At 38.9% G+C, this 20,634-nt stretch overlaps 1 pseudogene; it reads left to right on the plus strand.

Moving 5' to 3' along the window:
- The first annotated feature begins 14,797 nt into the window (after positions 1–14,797).
- LOC148699331 (uncharacterized) lies at positions 14,798–19,962 on the plus strand (annotated as a pseudogene).
- The last annotated feature ends 672 nt before the right edge of the window (positions 19,963–20,634 follow it).

A 20,634-nucleotide genomic window follows, 5' to 3' on the forward strand; every position in this document is an offset into this window, starting at 1 on the left:
GGTTTTTAGCTTTCTTTACATTCAACAAACACTTAACCATAGTTACCACTTATTAGTTCACATTTAATCAATTAAAACAATGTTTTGAATGTAGTAACATGCCTTAGAGAATTCCCTCAATTCCTCACCAGAATGCACTCTATTTTCACACAGATTTTCTAACTCCACACCCTACACTAAGTATATGTGAGAAGATTGATGTAAATATGAAGACTAACACTCACATATGTTATATCAAAGGAAGCATTTTCTGGATTTACGACAATGACATGAATATGATCTCACGAATGGAATGCTACTACTTAGAACGAGAACTAGTGATTCCATATGCTCATACCAAATTCAAACACCACATATTGAACACATAACATCAAGATAGAAGTTGAGGGTTGTAATGGGGTTAAGGGCATTGGTTAACAAAGAAAGATAAAGAAAACAAAGGTTCTTAAAGCAATAGGAAGCAAAGTAATGAAATTGACACTTAAACTCACTTTTTATGGCAAAATCAACTTTTAAACACAAGGGAAGATTCATGCAACTTTTAGGGTCAAATTCACTCTTTTAGACCCTTCCTTCAACAACCAACACTTGAGAGATCATTCTCACTTATTTTTCAACTCTTTTTCTTTCTTTTCAACACTTTTCTATTTTCTTTTTATTTTTCCACGAATTTTTATTTTTCTTTTATTTCCTTCTTTTGCCGTGCCCTATCATCTTCCCCCACACTCATTTTCTGCAATATATTGATCAAAAGAAGTTCATTCTAAGTCATGCTTCACTATCCTTTAAGAACAAGGGTATGGAAAGTCCTAATCTAGGCTAGGTAAGGATCGTGTGGCTAACAAAGAAAATAGGCTTCGAAAAGGGATAGGCTTTTTGGCTTTGGCTTGACTAACAACTTCATCTTATTGCATGTTATGCAATCAATATCATGCTTTGAATGAAATTGGCATGAGTTCTAGTATTTGGAACTATAATGAAATGCATTCCAAGTAGCAACCAAGCAAAGAATAATGAGATCATGCAACGACTTTAGAAAACAAGAAATCACATATTATACTCTCCAAAGAACGTTATAGGCTCAAGTCTCTCAAGGATGTAGCGTTAGTTTAAGTTCCTTCCTTCAAGCATGTTACAAAAACTGATTTTCTCTTTGTGATTACATGTGAATTCATAAGCAATAACCATAACCAAGCATAAACCAAAGCATAAATCAACTTCCAGCCATGTTTACAATATTCTTTAATAGTCATGACATTAAAAACCAAATCCTCATCATTGTGTTGGAAGGTTACCTAAGACACAAACAAACACACAAAAACAACTTTAAAACAACTCTTTTTGGGTTTTTCAAAACTGTTTTGTAATTTTTTTTGTAAATTTTCGGATTTTCTGATCCAAACACATAAAAACACTTCAGAACACACTAAAAACACTTCAAAACAGTGAGAAACAACATTATAAGTGATAGGTAATAAAATCCCACGAAAATCATGCAAAAATAGCTTGATTACCCCCCCCCCCCCCCCAACACTTAAATCAAACATTGTCCTCAATGTTTCAAACAAAGACTCACATTCAAACAAACATTATACTAACTAACATGACACAATAAAAATAATAAAGAGATAGAGATTGAGGAACGCAAATCTGATTTTGTGGCATGAATTGGTGAATTGCCCAAATCCTCTCTAGTTGAATGCATGGGTTGCCTCCCAAGAAGCGCTTGCTTTAACGTCGTGCAGCCGGACGAACATTCTTCTTATCCGCAATTAGAGCCCACGGCATGGAGGGTGATGTCCTCCACAACCTGCCCTTCAACATTTGCATGATAGGGCTTCAAACGATGCCCATTCACCTTGAATTCTTGGCCATTCTGATGTGAGAATTATACGCACACAAATTAAACCCTCTTTTTATCAATTGTAGTGAAGAATGTAAGTAGGGATCGTTCTGGACCGGGGATTAGGAGGGATTGTTAATCACTTGGATTTGACTCAAATACGTAAAAACAAGTTTAAAACACTATACTAGACTCAAAGAATGCAAAACTAAACTTTAAAACACCAAAACAAACCAAAAGACTCAAAACAGAACCCAAAACACTCAAAACTGCCTTAAAAACACAATCTGGGCAGTTTTGAACACTAGACACAACTTTGGACGAAAATTGGTTTTAACTTGACCTAAGACAGTTAAAAACACAAACTAAAGTGATTTCTAACTACTATGACTCAACAAAGTAAAGAGGGATTGGTTTTGGACGAATTTAAAAACAAAACAAACTTTTTAAATTAGAACAGATTGTAAAAACGAATTTGATGGAATTGAATGGATGGGAAGCTAGCTAAGGGGTTCATCTCCACACATGCCATACTTGCACACAAAACGATTTCTAATTGCTTTTCAATAAACCATGAATTCTCAACACCCTAGATTAACCGTGAATTGCACTAATTAACCCTCAGATTTTCCTAACGTTATTGAATTGGATGATTGCATACGACAACCCAAAGCATTCCCCAAAAGTTCCCTACATGAATTGCATAATAGAGATACAAGCAAGAATCATTAAGTTCTTTGAAAACCATAAGCATTGACGAAGCACTCGTTACTATGAATTGCATGAAACTTATGCCAAGAATTTACTTAACGCAATTGAGATCATCAACTTTTACTACTTGTGAATATAAGTTTGTAACGATTAGGTGAAACTTCCTTATATCCTAGCATTAGATTTATGCATGATAATTAAGCGTGCACTCTCAACCAACACACACAATTCAGTTTAATTCAAATAGATAAGTAAATTGAATTCACAACTTATGAAACGCAATTAGAGGTAATCAAATCATATAGCAAGCATGATCATGGTTTCGAATCCCCCCCTAGCCAAGGGGGGGTTTAGTTCCTCATACGTACAAGACAAAGAAAAGTAAATTTAACCATTGAAATTAAAGGAAAGGAAACACCTAAAAATTCCAGCAACTCGAACTTGAATTGCATGAACGTCCAAGCCCTCTTATCCTCCTCTTTGTTGCGGCACAAGGTCTAAGGACAGGTTTAGGGTGGTATTTGTATGGAGGAATGGATGTGTGATAGTAGGGTAGTGTTTAGGAGGGATGGGGAGTGTGGCAAGGTGGGAAAATATGGAGAATGGTGAAGGATGGCTGCGGCAAAGGTTGGGAATGTATTTCTAGCGAATTTCTGAATGTGGAGGAGTGTATGAATGTGTATGAGAGGTGGTCTATTTATAGTGCAAAATCCCTCTCAATTAGCAAGGAAAAAGGACTAAGTGTTTGAAGATGACAAGGAAATCAAAACCCATCAGGAATAGGCCATCTAGAAGGTAGGAAACCCCAAAGGAAAAGGAATAGAGGCGCCAGATTTTTAGGGTTCTAGAAACAAAGTGTTTTGTGGCAGAAATTGGCACTTCTAGAAGGATTTGGGGCGCCACCTTTGTAGGAGATAAGATAAGGTTCCTAAAATCATGATTTAAGTGCAATTTTGTAGGGAAGAAGAGATAAGGGTGCAGCACATTCTTAGGGATAATGTTAGGGCTTCTAGAAAGCCTAAAAACTAAGGGGAATTGGATAAAACCCACGGCAAAGCTAGGATAGGGCATCTAAGGCTTCTAGAAACCCTCCAAGATAAGGTAAAGTGCATGGCATCCCTATAGGATTAGGATAAGGTGTCCTAAAGTGTTTAGGACTCTCTTTGTGGCTGAAAACCTTGTGCATTAGGATTAGGAAAGCCAATCCTTCTTCATCTTGGAATTCTTCTCCTTCTTGGACTTGGAAAACTTCTTTGTTGCTGCAACTTGAGGCCATTGGGATTTAACTTTCCTACTTCAAGTAGGAAACCTTGTTTGAGTAGGAAACTTTGTTCTTCTAGGAATCCTAATTCAACTAGGAAACCCATTTTAACTAGGAATCCTAATTCAACTAGGAAACCATGCTCAAGTAGGAATCATCATCTTCAAGTCTTCAATTTCGTCCATCCTCTTGGCTCCAAGCATATGATATCCATTTCAAGCTCTAATTTGCTCCAAAAGGCTCCAAAATGCATCCTTTTGCATACTTTGCCCTTAAATCCTGAAAATACATAAAACTAGCTTAAAAGACTACTTTACTAAGGAAAAACACTATAAATGCACAAGAACAAGCTAAACTAAGGTGCATAGATATGCCCCTATCACATTCCTCAAGCTTTGGATTTGAACTGCACCATATGGAAAAACATTAGTAACAACAAAAGGTCCAATCCACTTAGAACGTAACTTACCAGGAAATAAAAGAAGGCAAGAATTAAAAAGTAAAACTTTTTGCCCTATGGAGAATGTTTTGCATCGGATCATCTTGTCATGGAAAGCTTTGGTCTTTTCCTTGTAAATGCAAGCATTCTCATATGCTTCACGCCTAATCTCCTCAAGTTCATTCAATTGCAACTTTCTATGCATTCCAGCCGCATCTAGGTCCATGTTGAAGGTCTTGATTGCCCAATGAGCCTTGTGTTCTAACTCCACGGGGAGATGACATGGCTTGCCATAGACTAGCTGAAAAGGGGACATGCCTACGGGTGTTTTGTAAGCCGTTCTGTAAGCCCATAATGCATTCTCCAAACGCACAATCCAATCTTTTCTTGTTGGTCCAACGGTCTTCTCCAAGATTTGCTTGATTTCTCTATTGGACACCTCGGCTTGGCCATTGGTTTGGGGATGGTAAGGTGTTGAAACCTTACGTGTGACTTGATACCTCTTGAGAAATGCCTCTATGGTACGAGTGCAAAAGTGAGATCCTCCATCACTGATAAGCACTCTAGGCATCCCAAATCTAGCAAAAATGTTAGTCTTTATAAAATCTGCAACAACTCTAGAATCATTAGTACGGGTGGCCTTGGCTTCCACCCATTTGGAGACATAATCCACCGCAAGCAAAATATAAGTAAAACCAAACGAAAATGGGAAAGGGCTCATGAAATCAATGCCCTAAACATCAAAAATTTCAACATTAAAGATGGGTGTTTGCGGCATTTGGTCCCTTGCACCTATATTTCCCATTCGTTGACAACGATCACAAGTTAAACAAAAAGCTCTAGCATCTTTAAAGATCGTAGGCCAATAAAAACCACATTCTAACACTTTAAGGGCAGTGCGTTGTGTGCCAAAATGTCCACCACATGCATAAGTGTGACAAAAGGTTAGAATCGAATTAAATTCACAATCATTTACACAACGACGCACAATCTGATCTGCACAAAACTTCCACAAATATGGGTCATCCCATACATAAAACCGTGCCTCTTTCTTTAATTTATCACGTTGGTGCCTAGCTATGGTACTTGGAACACGTTTTGACACCAAAAAGTTCACCAAATCGGCATACCAAGGTTCACATACCTTAATGGACAGCAATTGCTCATCAGGGAATGTCTCTTGGATGGGTAAAGAGTCCTCATTGCACACCAAACGACTTAGATGGTCAGCAACCACGTTCTCACTCCCTTTCTTGTCTCGAATTTCAATGTCAAAGTCTTGGAGAAGAAGCATCCATCGAATGAGCCTTGGTGTGGCCTTCTTTTTGGTGAATAAGTACCTTAGAGCTGCATGGTCAGAATATACAATCACTTTAGTACCAAGTAAATATGAACGAAACTTATCTAAAGCAAACACAACGGCAAGAAGTTCTTTTTCAGTGGTATAGTAATTTAATTGAGCATCATTTAAGGTCCGGGAAGCATAATATATGACGTGTGGTTGCTTATTCTTCCTTTGGCCCAAAACAGCCCCTATTGCATAATCGGATGCATCACACATTAACTCAAAAGGCAACGTCCAATCTGGTGGAATGATAATGGGTGCCGTGGTAAGCATGTCTTTGAGATGCTTGAACTTCTCACACTCCTCGTTGAACTCAAGCGCCATTTCTTTTTGTAGGAGACGGCATAGGGGTTGTGCAATCTTGGAGAAATCCTTGATAAATCGCCTATAGAATCATGCATGGCCAAGAAAAGAATGAACCTCTCTAACCGAAGTAGGAGAGGGTAAGTAACGTACAAGATCTATTTTAGACTTATCAACTTCAATTCCTTTTTCAGAGATGATATGACCCAAAACTATGCCTTGTTTAACCATAAAATGACATTTTTCCCAATTCAAAACAAGGTTAGTTTCCATGCATCTTTTCAAGATTAAAGTAAGATTATGCAAACAATCGTCAAATGAGTCTCCAAACACACTAAAATCGTCCATAAACACTTCAATTATTTTCTCAACATAATCCGAAAATATACTTACCATGCATCGTTGGAAAGTGGCCGGTGCATTGCATAAACCAAATGGCATACGACGATATGCAAAAGTACCAAATGGACAAGTAAAGGTGGTCTTTTCTTGATCATCTGGCGCGATGACAATTTGATTATAACCCGAACAACCATTAAGAAAGCAATAAAAGGACTGACCGGCTAACCTTTCAAGCATTTGATCGATGAATGGCAAAGGAAAGTGATATTTCCTTGTTGCGGCATTTAGCTTCCTATAGTCAATGCACACTCTCCAACCGGTTTGAATGCGTGTAGGCACAAGTTCATCTTCTTCATTCTTCACCACCGTGACTCCGAACTTCTTGGGCCAAAGGAAGAACAAGCAACCACACGTCATATATTATGCGTCCCGGACCTTAAATGATGCTCAATTAAACTACTCTACCACTGACAAAGAACTTCTTACCGTTGTGTTTGCTTTAGATAAGTTTTGTTCATATTTACTTGGCACTAAAGTGATTGTATATTCTGACCATGCAACTCTTAGGTACTTATTCACCAAAAAAGAGGCCAAACCAAGGCTCATTCAATGGATGCTTCTTCTCCAAGAGTTTGACATTCAAATTTGAGACAAGAAAGTGAGTGAGAATGTGGTTGCTGATCATATAAGTCGTTTGGTGTGCAATGAGGACTTTTACCCATCCAAGAGACATTCCTTGATGAGCAATTGCTGTCCATTAAGGTATGTGAACCTTGGTATGCCGATTTGGTCAATTTTTTGGTGTCAAAACATGTTCCAAGTACCCATGCTAGGCACCAACGTGATAAATTAAGGAAAGAGGCACGGTTTTATGTATGGGATGACCCATATTTGTGGAAGTTTTGTGCAGATCAGATTGTGTGTCGTTGTGTGCATGATTGTGAGTTTAATTCGATTCTAACCTTTTGTCACACTTATGCATATGGGGGACATTTTGGCACACAACGCACTGCCCTTAAAGTGTTAGAATGTTGTTTTTATTGGCCTACAATCTTTAAAGATGCTAGAACATTTTGTTTAACTTGTGATCGTTGTCAACGAATGGGAAATATAGGTGCAAGGGACCAAATGCCGCAAACACCCATCTTTAATGTTGAAATTTTTGATGTTTGGGCATTGATTTCATGGGCCCTTTCCCATCTTCGTTTGGTTTTACTTATATTTTGCTTGTGGTGGATTATGTCTCAAAATGGGTGGAAGCCAAGGCCACCCGTACTAATGATTCTAGAGTTGTTGCAGATTTTATAAAGACTAACATTTTTGCTAGATTTGGGATGCCTCGAGTGCTTATTAGTGATGGAGGGTCTCATTTTTGCAATCGTACCATAGAGGCCTTGCTCAAGAAGTATCAAGTCACACATAAGGTTTCAACACCTTACCATCCCCAAACCAATGGCCAAGCCGAGGTGTCCAATAGAGAAATCAAGCAAATCTTGGAAAAGACCGTTGGACCAACAAGAAAAGATTGGAGTCTGCGTTTGGAGGATGCATTACAAAACAGTTTTGAAAAACCCAAAAAGAGTTGTTTTTAAGTTGTTTTTGTGTGTTTGTTTGTGTCTTAGGATACCTTCCAACACAATGAAGAGGATTTGGTTTTTAATTGCATGACTATTAAAGAATGTTGTAAACATGGCTGGAAGTTGATTTATGCTTTGGTTTATGCTTAGTTATGGTTATAGCTTATGAATTCATATGTAATTACAAAGAGAAAATCAGTTTTTGAACATGCTTGAAGGAAGGAACTCAAACTAACGCTACATCCTTGAGAGACTTGAACCTAAAACGTTCTTTGGAGAGTATAATATGTGATTTCTTGTTTTTTTAAAGTCGTTGCATGATCTCATCATTCTTTGCTTGGTTGCTACTTGGAATGCATTTCATTATAGTTCCAAATACTAGAACTCATGCCCATTTCATTCAAAGCATGGTATTGATTGCATAACATACAATAAGATGAAGTTGTTAGTCAAGCCAAAGCCAAAAAGCCTATCCCTTTTCATATGTATTGTAGGATTAACCCTTTTGAGCCTTGTCAAGCCTATTGTCTTTGTTAGCCACATTATCCTTACCTAGCCTAGATTAGGACTTTCAATACCTTTGTTCTTAAAGGATAGTGAAGCACGACTTAGAGTGAACTCCTTTGGTCAATATATGGTGGAAAATGAGTGTGGGGGAAGATGATAGGGCACGAGAAAAGAAGAAAAAAGAAAGAGAAAAAAAAAAAAAAAAAAAAAGAGAAAATTCGTGGAAAAATCAAAAGAAAATAGAAAAGTGTTGAAAAGAAAGAAAAAGAGTTGAAAAATAAGTAAGAATGAACTCACAAGTGTTGGTTATTGAAGGAAGGGTCTGAAAGAGTAAATTTGACAATAAATGTTGCATGAATCTTCCCTTGTGTTTAAAAGTTGATTTTTGCCATTAAAAGTGAGTTTAAGTGTCAATTTCATTACTTGGCTTCCTATTGCTTTAAGAGCCCTTGTTTTTCTCTACCTTTCCTTTCTAGCCATTACCCTTAGCCTCGTTACAACCCTAAACTTCTATCATGATGTTATGTGTTCAATATGTGGAGTTTGAATTTGGTATGAGCATATGGAATCACTGGTTCTCGCTCTAAGTAGTAGCATTCCATTCATGAGATCATATTCATGTCATTGTCGTAAATCCAGAAAATGCTTTCTTTGATATAACATATGTGAGTGTTAGTCTTCATATGTACATCAATCTTCTCACATATACCTAGTGTAGGGTGTGAAGTTAGAAAATCGGTGTTAAAATAGAGTGCATTCTAGTAAGGAATTGAGGGAATTCTCTAAGGCATGTTACTACATTCAAAACATTGTTTTAATTGATTAAATGTGAACTAATAAGTAGTAACTATGATTAAGTGTTGGTTGAAGTGTAAAGAAAGCTAAAAACCGTGGGAATGATGTTCTTTAATGTGTCATGTTCGTTGGAAATCCCTGAGGTGCATGTTGGAAGGTCTAGAATGTGTTTTGTTTGTTTTGTTTATTTCATTTTGCTCGAGGACTGATGCGAAATATATAAGAACAAAAATTAAAACCCTCTTTTGACAATTGTAGTATATGTATAAGTAGGGATCGTTCTAAACCGGGGATTAGGAGGGATTGCTAAATCACTTGAAAACAGACTCAAAAATGTAAAACAAAGGTTAAAACACTAAACTAGACTCAAAGAATGCAAAACTAAACACTAAAACACTAAAACAAACCAAAAGACTCAAAACAGCAACAAAACACTCAAAACTGCCTTAAAAACACAATCTGGGCAGTTTTGAACACCTAACACTAATTTGGACGAATTTGGGTTATAACTTGAATCAAAACACTTAGAAACACAAACTAAGACACTTTCTAACTAAATTGAAACACTAAAGTAAAGGGGGATTTAGTTTTGACGAAATTAAAACAAAGAAAACAGATTGTAATGAAAACAGATTGTAAAAACGAATTTGAAGAAATATGGATGGAATGCTAGCTAGAAAGTTCTTCTCCACACATGTCACACTTGCATACAAGATGATTTTCAGTTGGTCTTTCGATGAATCATGAAACTCAACACCCCGAGTTAATTAGGTTCGCTTAAATTAACCTTCCAGTTCTCCTTAAGTTAATGAATTGGATGGGAAAACGCATACAACAATTCAAAACATTCTCCAAAAGTCCTTTACGTGAAAAGCACAATAAAGATACAATCAAAGATCATTAAGCAACATGAAAACTATAAGTGTTGACGAGGCATTCGTTACTATGATGAGCATGAAACTAGTGCCAAGAATTCATTTAACGCGATCGTTTATAAGCGACCTCCACTACTTGTGAATATAAGTTTGTAACTATTAGGTGAAACTCCCTTATATTCTTGCATCATATTCATGCATGAAAACTAAGCGTGCACTCTCAATAAACATACACGAATAAGTTATCAATCAAGCAGTTAAATAAATTGAATCCACAACTCATGAAATTCCAATTGAAGATAATCAATTTATATTGCAAGCATATACATGGTTTTGAATCACCCCCTAGCTAACTAGGGGTTTAGCCTCTCATGTTCATAACAAAACAAAGGAAAAGAGAATTAAACATTGAAAATAAAAGATAGATTACACCTAAAAACGTTCCAACACTCCAACTTGAATGCATAAACGTCCAAGGCTTCGTCTTCCTTCTCCTTCTCCTTGCTAAGTCACGGCACAAACTGCGAGGGTGGTTTAGTGGATGATTTTCTGGGGTTTAGATGGGTTTATGGAGGTATGGTGGTGCGGCAAGGCTTAGTGGTGGTGTAGGGAGGTTTGGATGGAGGTTTTGAAGTAGAGGAATGGTGGGAAGTTGAATGGAATGCTGCGGCAAAGGATGGGATTTTCTGTGGATGGAGGCAGGTTGTGTGGAAGGGAGATTAGCCTTCTAAAGGTGCGGCATAGGGGTTTATATAAGGGAGAAAGAACCCTAAGGCTTTATTTCTTAGTTTAGGAAAGGAATTAACTCTAAATCTTTCAAGAATAAGAAACACAAAATCAGAAATTGAAGGGAATAGGAAGGTGACTTGCAGCAAAGGTTTGTAAGAAAGGGAATGTCATTTATTTTCTGAAATTAGGCAAGGACTTAGGAAAATAAAAGGGTATGTGAGTTATGGCTGAGTTTGGTATGAAAAAGGAAAGTGTTTAAGTAGTTAGAATAGGGAACAAGGCCCTTCCTTGCACGGCAAGGAAGGGAAACATAAAGGAGACACACGGCATGACTTAAGGTTGCAAGGGATATTGTTTTGTGACCTAGAATAGGTAGGAGCCTTTGATATTGCTGAAATATGGAGTCTTTTGAGGATTAGGAGAGATTAAACCAAAATAGGAAATCTTGGCTTAACTTTCCTACTTCAAGTAGGCGACCTTCTTTGACTAGGATTCCTCATTTGATTAGGAATCCTCTTGTGATTAGGAATCCTAACTCAATTAGGTCTTCAATTTCGTCCATTCCTTTTGCTCCAAACATAAGCTATCCATTCCAAGTCCAATGTTGCTCCAAAATGCTCCAAAATGCACATTTTTGCTTCCTTAGCCATATGAACCTAAAAACACACGAAAATGGCTTAAACTACTAAAACAACTATGAATTAACAATATAAATGCACGAAAACAAGCTAAGTAAGTCGCCTAAATATGCTCTTATCAGTGTTGAGGTTCATGGTTTATCGGAAAAGCAACTGGAAATCAATTTATGTTAGAATGTATCATGTGTGGAGAAGTATCCCTTGGCTATCCCATCATCCATTGGTTTTTCTTAAATTCGTCCAAAATCTGTTTTAAAGTTTTAAGTTACTTGATTTCTTTTAAATTTGTCCAAAATCAAAACCCCTTTTCTCACTCGTTCCAAATCTGTCCAAAAGAGTCTTTTTGAGTCTTTTGAGTCAAAACTAATTGTATTTTCGTCCAAATTGAGTCCTAGAGTCTAAATTGAGTCTTTTTGGTTGTTTTGAGTTGTTTTGAGTCTTTAAAGTTTGTTTTGAGTCTTTTGAGTTTATTTAAAGTGTTTTAAAGCCTAATTTCACATCTTTGAGTCAATTTTCATTAGATTAGCAATCCCTCCTAATCCCCGGCCTAGAACGATCCCTACTTATATCTATACTACAATTGTCAAAAAGAGGGTTTAATTTGAGTGTTAGAATTTATCACATCAATAGATGACGCCACAATCAAGTAATTTGATGATTTCCTTCTTCACCACTTGATAGGGGCATATTTATGCACCTTAGTTTAGCTTGTTCTTGTGCATTTATAGTGTTTTTCTTTAGTAAAGTAGTCTTTTAAGCTAGTTTTATGTATTTTCAGGATTTAAGGGCAAAGTATGCAAAAGGATGCATTTTGGAGCCTTTTGGAGCAAATTAGAGCTTGGAATGGATATCATATGCTTGGAGCCAAGAGGATGGACGAAAGTGAAGACTTGAAGATGATGATTCCTACTTGAGCAAGGTTTCCTAGTTGAATTAGGATTCCTAGTTAAAATGGGTTTCCTAGTTGAATTAGGATTCCTAGAAGAACAAAGTTTCCTACTCAAACAAGGTTTCCTAGTTGAAGTAGGAAAGTTAAATCCCAATGGCCTCAAGTTGCAGCAACAAAGAAGTTTTCCAAGTCCAAGAAGGAGAAGAATTCCAAGATGAAGAAGGATTAGCTTTCTTAATCCTAATGCACAAGGTTTTCAGCCACAAAGAGGAGTCCTAAACACTTTAGGACACCTTATCCTAATCCTATAGGGATGCCATGCACTTTACCTTATCTTGGAGGGTTTCTAGAAGCCTTAGATGCCCTATCCTATCTTTGCCGTGGGTTTTATCCATCTCCCCTTAGTTTTTAGGCTTTCTAGAAGCCCTAACATTATCCCTAAGAAGGTGCAGCACCCTTATCCCTTTTTCCCTACAAATATGGCACTTAAATCATGATTCTAGAAACCTTATCTTATCTCCTACAAAGGTGGCGCCCCAAATCCTTCTAGAAGTGCCAATTTCTGCCACAAAACACTTTGTTTCTAGAACCCTAAAAATCTGGCGCCTCTATTCCTTTTCCTTTGGGGTTTCCTACCTTCTAGATGGCCTATTCCTGATGGGTTTTGAATTCCTTGTCATCTTCAAACACTTAGTCCTTTTCCTTGCTAAATTGAGAGGGATTTTGCACTATAAATAGACCCCCTTGCTGCACCAATTGAATCATTCACTCCTCCACATTCAGAAATTCGCCTAAATACATTCCCAACCCCTTGCCGCAGCCATCCTTCACCATTCTCCATATTTTCCCACCTTGCCACACCCCCCATCCCTCCTAAACACTACCCTACTATCACACATCCATTCCTCCATACAAATACCACCCAAAACCTGTCCTTAGACCTTGTGCCGTAACAAAGAGGAGGAGAAGAGGGCTTGGACGTGCATGCAATTCAAGTTCGAGTTGCTGGAATTTTTAGGTGTTTCCTCTCCTTTAATTTCAATGGTTAAATTTACGTTTCTTTGTCTTGTACGTATGAGGAACTAAACCCCCCCTTGGCTAGGGGGGATTCGAAATACATGTTTATGCTTGCGATATGATTTGATTACTTCTAATTGCGTTTCATAAGTTGTGAATTCAATTTACTTATCTATGTGAATTACATTGATTTGTGTGTGTTGGTTGAGAGTGCACGCTTAATTATCATGCATAAATTGGATGCTAGGATATAAGGAAATTTCACCTAATCGTTATGGAATTATATTCACAAGTAGTAAAAGTTGATGATCTCAATTGCGTTAAGTAAATTCTTGGCATAAGTTTCATGCAATTCATAGTAACGAGTGCTTCGTCAATGCTTATGGTTTTCAAAAAACTTAATGATTCTTGCTTGTATCTCTATTATGCAATTCATGTAGGGAACTTGTGGGGAATGCTTTGGGTTGTCGTATGCAATCATCCAATTCAATAACGTTAGGAAAATCTGAGGGTTAATTAGTGCAATTCACGGTTAATCTGGGGCGTTGAGAATTCATGGGTTATTGAAAAGCAATTGGAAATCGTTTTATATGCAAGTATAACATGTGTGGAGATGAACCCCTTAGCTAGCTTCCCATCCATTCAATTCCATCAAATTCGTTTTTACAATCTGTTCTAATTTAAAAAGTTTGTTTTGTTTTTAAATTCGTCCAAAACCAATCCCCCTTTACTTTGTTGAGTCATAGTAGTTAGAAATCACTTTAGTTTGTAGTTTTGAGTGTCTTAGGTCAAGTTAAAACCAATTTTCGTCCAAAGTTGTGTCTAGTGTTCAAAACTGCCTAGATTGTGTTTTTAAGGCAGTTTTGAGTGTTTTCTTGCTGTTTTGAGTCTTTTGGTTTGTTTTGGTGTTTTAAAGTTTAGTTTTGCATTCTTTGAGTCTAGTATAGTGTTTTATATTGTGTTTTTACGTTTTTGAGTCAAATCCAAGTGATTAACAATCCCTCCTAATCCCCGGTCCAGAACGATCCCTACTTACATTCTTCACTACAATTGATAAAAAGAGGGTTTAATTTGTGTGCGTATAATTCTCACACCAAATTTTGGCGCCGTTGCCGGGGATTAGCAACTTTGCTAATCCCTTGGATTGTTATTTTCGTTTTTTTATTAGATCAGATTCTTATGTTATTTTGTTTCTTGTTTTAGGTACTTGTTTATGACTCGGAGTTCTAATCCGGTTCACGAACATATTTTAGACTTTGACGACGATTTTGAGCGTGAGTTGAGACGTAAGAGGAAGAACCCGGAACCTAGTGAATCAAGTGCAAGTTCCGAGTCCGTTTCTGAATTTGAAGAAAGTGGAAGACATGGCAGCGGACAACCGAACAATCAAGGAGCTTTCCGCTTCGGGATTGGCCAATGCCGCACCCTTGTGCATCCAATACCCAAGGGCGGCTCAAGACAAGACTGCCGAGTTCGAATTGAAGTCAAGCCTATTACATCACATTCCGAAGTACCATGGGCTATCCATGGAAGATCCGAACAAGCACTTGAAGGAGTTTGAAGTCGTTTGCTCAAGCATGACTCCGATGAACGTGGATGAGAGCATCTTGAAGATGAAGGCCTTTCCCTTTTCTCTCCAAGAGAAAGCGAAAGATTGGTTGTACGAATTGGCTCCCGGAACTGTCACATCATGGGAGAGCATGAAACGAGCTTACTTGGAGAAGTTTTTCCCAACTTCTCGAGTCATCCTCCTACGAAAAAGGATAAGTGGAATTCAACAAGATGAAGGTGAATCCTTTCCTACTTATTATGAACGTTTTAAATCTCTTGTTGCTTCATGTCCACATCATCAAATGAAGGAGGAACTACTTCTACAATACTTCTACGAGGGACTTCTACCTATTGAACGTCAAATGCTAGATGCCTCAGCGGGAGGAGCCTTGGTGGACAAGATCCCCACGGCTGCAAAGACCTTGATTGCTAATCGAGCATTGAACGCTCAACAATACGAAGGCGTTGGACAGAGGAGTACCCCACGGCAACACCAAGTCAATGAGGTAAGTGCCATAACCGAACTTCAAAATCAAATGGCTAACCTTACTACGTTGCTTTCTCAGGTGGTGGAAGGTCCAAAAGTCAAAACCGTAGCTTCTTGTGGCGTATGCTCCATGCAAGGACACCCTACGGACAAGTGCCCACAATTGATCGAGAATGGAGGGTGGGAGACACTCAATGCCGTGGGATATGGCAACCAATACCAAACACGTGGTGATCCGTTTTCTAATACTTACAATCCTGGTTGGCGTGATCATCCGAATTTCAAATGGCGAGACCCCCAACAAGGTCAACAACAAAGCGGATTTAGGCAACAACCCCCGGGTTTCTATCAAAAGCCGTTGGCACCACCATAAGCCCAAGCACAACCTGCCCAAAGCAATGTAGGTAATTCAAGTGATAATGATAAGATTTTTCAATTACTTACTACTTTGACGCAGGAAGTCCAAACTCAAAACAAAGAGAGGCAAATCCAAGACAAGAGGGTGGACAACTTGGAGAAACAAGTGGGACAAATTGCCGAGTTCATGGGGCAATTTCCTGAGCAAGGAAGGTTGCCTAGCTCAACGGTGGTCAATCCGAAAGGTGGATTCGAATCTGCAAAAGCTATGCATTTGCGAAGTGGAAAGCAAGTCGGATCTGACCTCAACCCATCCAATTCACGTTCCAACGAGGAGGACGAGTTGAGAATTGAAGAGGAGGAGCAAAGGCCACTCACGGCCAAGGTGGAACCAAATGTGCCGCAAGTTCCAAGTGATCCCAAGTCGTCCAATTCATCCAATAAAGGTAAAAACGTGTCAAGTTCGGTTCCTACTAATAATTTTCCTGCGAATGTTCCTTTTCCTAGTAGGTTTAAGCAAACAAAGAAAGAAGAAGCGGAAAAGTTCATTTTGGAGACGTTTCGGAAAGTTCAAGTCAATATCCCCCTTTTGGATGCAATCAAGCAAGTCCCGAGGTACGCCAAGTTCTTGAAGGAACTTTGCACCAATAGGAGGAGGATTTCGACCAAGGAGGTGGTCAAAGTAGGTGAAAACGTCTCAGCCATCTTACAACGCAAGCTGCCCCCAAAATGCAAAGATCCGGATAGTTTTACACTTCCGTGTGTTATTGGTAATTCTAGGTTTGAATCTGCCATGTTAGACCTAGGTGCATCTATAAATGTCATGCCATATTCAATTTATGCATCTATGAACCTAGGAGCATTGAAAAACGATGGTGTGATCATACAATTAGCCGATAGATCTAATGCCTATCCAAAGGGAGTTTTGGAAGATGTGTTAGTGCAGGTTAATCATTTGATCTTCCCGGCGGACTTCTACGTACTTGAGATGGATGAATCGGACCATGCCCCTTCATTGCCCATCCTCCTCGGAAGGCCATTCATGAAAACTGCTCGGACAAAGATTGACGTCTATAATGGCACGTTGACGATGGAATTTGATGGGGAAGTTATTAATTTTAATCTTTCTGATTCTATGAAGTACCCTAGTGAGAATCATTCATGTTTTGCTATTGATGTAATTGACTCTTTGTCGCAGGACTATTTTGACAAATTGAACAACGATGCACTTGAATTGGTCATTGCACAAGGCATGGACAAGAAAAGCATTGAAGCCACAACCATGGGAACCTACGGCATGCATGATCATTCTTTTGCCGTGCCCCCTAATGATGAGGTCATTGAGATGGTGGCTGCCCTCGAGTCATTGCCATCACAATCGGGTAAGTATTCGGACCCTATTTTAAATTCAGTTTCGGCTAATAAAATGCTTCCCTCAATTGTGCAGCCACCTACACTTGAACTTAAGCCGTTGCCTAGCCATTTGAAGTACGTTTTCTTGGGCGAGGATGACACGTTGCCCGTCATTATTTCATCCTCACTCACGGCACAAGAAGAGAGCAAATTGGTGCGAGTGCTTAAGGAGTACAAAACGGCAATTGGATGGACCTTAGCCGACATCAAGGGAATTAGCCCTACTACATGCATGCATCGCATACTTCTAGAGGAAGGGTCCAAAACATCCCGAGAGGCTCAACGCCGTCTCAACCCTCCGATGATGGAAGTTGTGAAGAAGGAGGTAATCAAGCTTTTGGATTGTGGAGTAATCTATCCAATCTCGGATAGTAAGTGGGTCTCACCCGTTCAATGCGTTCCGAAGAAATCTGGAGTGACTGTGGTTGCAAATGTCGAGAATGAACTTGTTCCTCAACGCATTCAAACCGGTTGGAGGGTGTGCATCGATTATAGGAAGCTAAACGCCGCAACAAGGAAGGATCACTTCCCATTGCCGTTCATCGACCAAATGCTTGAGAGGTTAGCCGGTTATGCTTTCTATTGTTTTCTTGATGGTTATTCTAGTTATAATCAAATTGTCATAACACCCGAAGATCAAGAAAAAACCACTTTTACATGCCCCTTCGATACTTTTGCATATCGTCGCATGCCTTTTGGTTTATGTAATGCACCTGCTACATTTCAACGATGCATGATGAGCATATTTTCTGATTATGTTGAGAAAATCATTGAAGTGTTTATGGATGATTTTAGCGTGTTTGGTGATTCTTTTGATGGTTGCTTGCATAATTTTAGTTTAATCTTAAAACGTTGCGTTGAAACTAACCTTGTTCTTAATTGGGAGAAATGCCATTTCATGGCTAAACAAGGCATAGTTGTAGGTCATATAGTCTCTGAAAACGGTATTGAGGTTGATAAGTCGAAAATAGATCTTGTACGTCACTTACCCTCTCCAACTTCGGTTAGAGAGGTTCGTTCTTTTCTTGGCCATGAAGGATTCTATCGTAGGTTTATCAAGGATTTCTCGAAGGTTGCACAACCTCTTTGCCGCCTTCTACAAAAAGACGTGACGTTTGAATTCACCAAGGAGTGCACGGCATCATTCAACCAACTTAAGGAGTTATTGACCACGGCACCCATCATTGTTCCACCGGATTGGAGTCTACCTTTCGGGCTCATGTGTGATGCGTCCGACTATGCTTTAGGAGCAGTTTTAGGACAAAGAAAGGACAAGAGGCCGCATGTCATCTACTACGCCTCACGGACATTGAACGATGCACAATTGAACTACTCCACTACGGAAAAAGAACTTCTTGCTGTTGTCTTTGCTTTAGATAAATTTCGATCATATCTAATTGGTACTAAAGTAATTGTTTTCACTGATCATGCAGCTCTGAAGTACTTGCTCACTAAAAAGGAGGCCAAGCCACGGCTAATTTGATGGATGTTGCTACTTCAAGAGTTCGACATAGAGATTCGGGACAAGAAGGGAAGTGAAAACGTGGTGGCTGACCACCTAAGCCGAATGGTGCACAATGAAGAGGCCCTGCCCATTGCCGAGACATTCCCCGATGAACAATTGCTGTCCATTAAGGTTAGTACACCCTGGTATGCCGATATTTTCAATTTTTTGGTGTCAAAACGTATTCCAAGTGAGTTCACTAGGCACCAACGTGATAAACTTAGGCATGATGCACGGTTTTATGTGTGGGATGATCCATACTTATGGAAATTTTGCCCCGATCAGATTATACGTCGTTGTGTGCACGATTCTGAATGTAATTCAATTTTGAGTTTTTGTCACACATATGCATGTAGATGGCACTTTGGCACACAACGCACGGCCCTCAAAGTGTTACAATGTGGATTTTATTGGCCTAGTGTTTTTGAGGATGCTAGAACGTTTTGCTTAACATGTGATAAATGCCAAAGAATGGGTGGTATTAGTGCAAAGGACCAAATGCCGCAAGTTTCTATCCTAAATGTTGAAATTTTTGATGTTTGGGGTATTGATTTTATGGGTCCCTTCCCTTCATCGTATGGTTTCATGTATATTTTGCTTGCGGTTGATTATGTGTCAAAATGGGTGGAAGCCAAGGCCACCCGGACTAATGATTCTAAAGTGGTTGCAGATTTTATTAGAACTAACATTTTTGCAAGGTTTGGAATGCCACGAGTGATCATTAGTGATGGAGGGTCACACTTTTGCAATCGGACCATTGAAGCGTTATTGAGGAAATACCATGTCACCCATAAGGTTTCTACACCTTACCATCCTCAAACGAATGGCCAAGCCGAGGTTTCCAACCGAGAGATCAAGCAAATACTTGAGAAGACCGTTGGGCCAACAAGAAAGGATTGGAGTTTACGGTTAGATGATGCACTTTGGGCGTATCGTACGGCATACAAAACCCCAATTGGGATGTCCCCTTTTCGACTTGTCTATGGCAAGGCGTGCCATCTTCCGGTGGAGTTGGAGCATAAAGCTCTTTGGGCTGTCAAGAAGTTCAACATGCACTTAGATGAAGCGAGAAGTCTTAGGAAATTCCAATTGAATGAGCTTGATGAGATAAGGCACGAGGCGTACGATAATGCAAGCATTTACAAGCAAAAGACCAAAGCTTTCCATGACAACATGATCCGTGGGAAATCATTCTCAATTGGGCAGAAAGTGCTATTGTTCAATTCCCGTTTACGTTTGTTTCCCGGTAAGTTACGTTCTAAGTGGATTGGACCATTTGTTATTACTAATGTTTTTGTTCATGGTGCAGTCCAAATCCAAAGCTTGAAAATGGGACACGCATTCAAGGTGAACGGGCATCGTTTGAAGCCCTATTATGACACCTTTATGGAACATGCCGTGGATGACATACCCTTGGAAGCCGTGGGCCCTAGTAAGGAGTGAATGAGGTCTTCGTCCGGCTGTACGACGTTAAAGCAAGCGCTACTTGGGAGGCAACCCATGCATTCAACAAAGGAAGACCGAGAAAGCACTCCAATTCCAGATTTGCGTTCCTAAACTCTTATCTGTGTTGTTGATTTTGTTTCTGCCATGTTAGGTTGTTAGATGTTGTTTTGTTTGTTTGTTTGTTAATTGTGTGAGTCTATGCTTGAAACATTGAGGACAATGTTTGATTTAAGTGTGGGGGGGTAACCAAAGTGTTTTGATGCAAATTCGTAGGGTTTTATCACCCATAATTTCAAATGTTGTTTCTTGCTGTTTTTAGGCTGTTTTGGTGTGTTTTAGTATTTGTTGTTCTAAAAATCCGAAAATCCCATAAAAATTTGAAAAATTGTTTCAAAAAACCCAAAAAGAGTTGTTTTTGTGTCTTAAGGTACCTTCCAACACAATGATGAGGATTCGGTTTGTAATTGCATGACTATTAAAGAGAGTTGTAAACATGGATGAAAGTTTGATTTACTCTTTGGTTCATGCTTGGTTGTGGTTATAACTTATGAATTCACATGCAATCATAAAAGAAAAAAATCAGTTTTTGTAATATGCTTGAAGGA

Source organism: Pyrus communis, chromosome 1 (assembly GCF_041283825.1).
Source record: "Pyrus communis isolate YQ-2024b chromosome 1, ASM4128382v1, whole genome shotgun sequence".
Taxonomy (NCBI): domain Eukaryota; kingdom Viridiplantae; phylum Streptophyta; class Magnoliopsida; order Rosales; family Rosaceae; genus Pyrus; species Pyrus communis.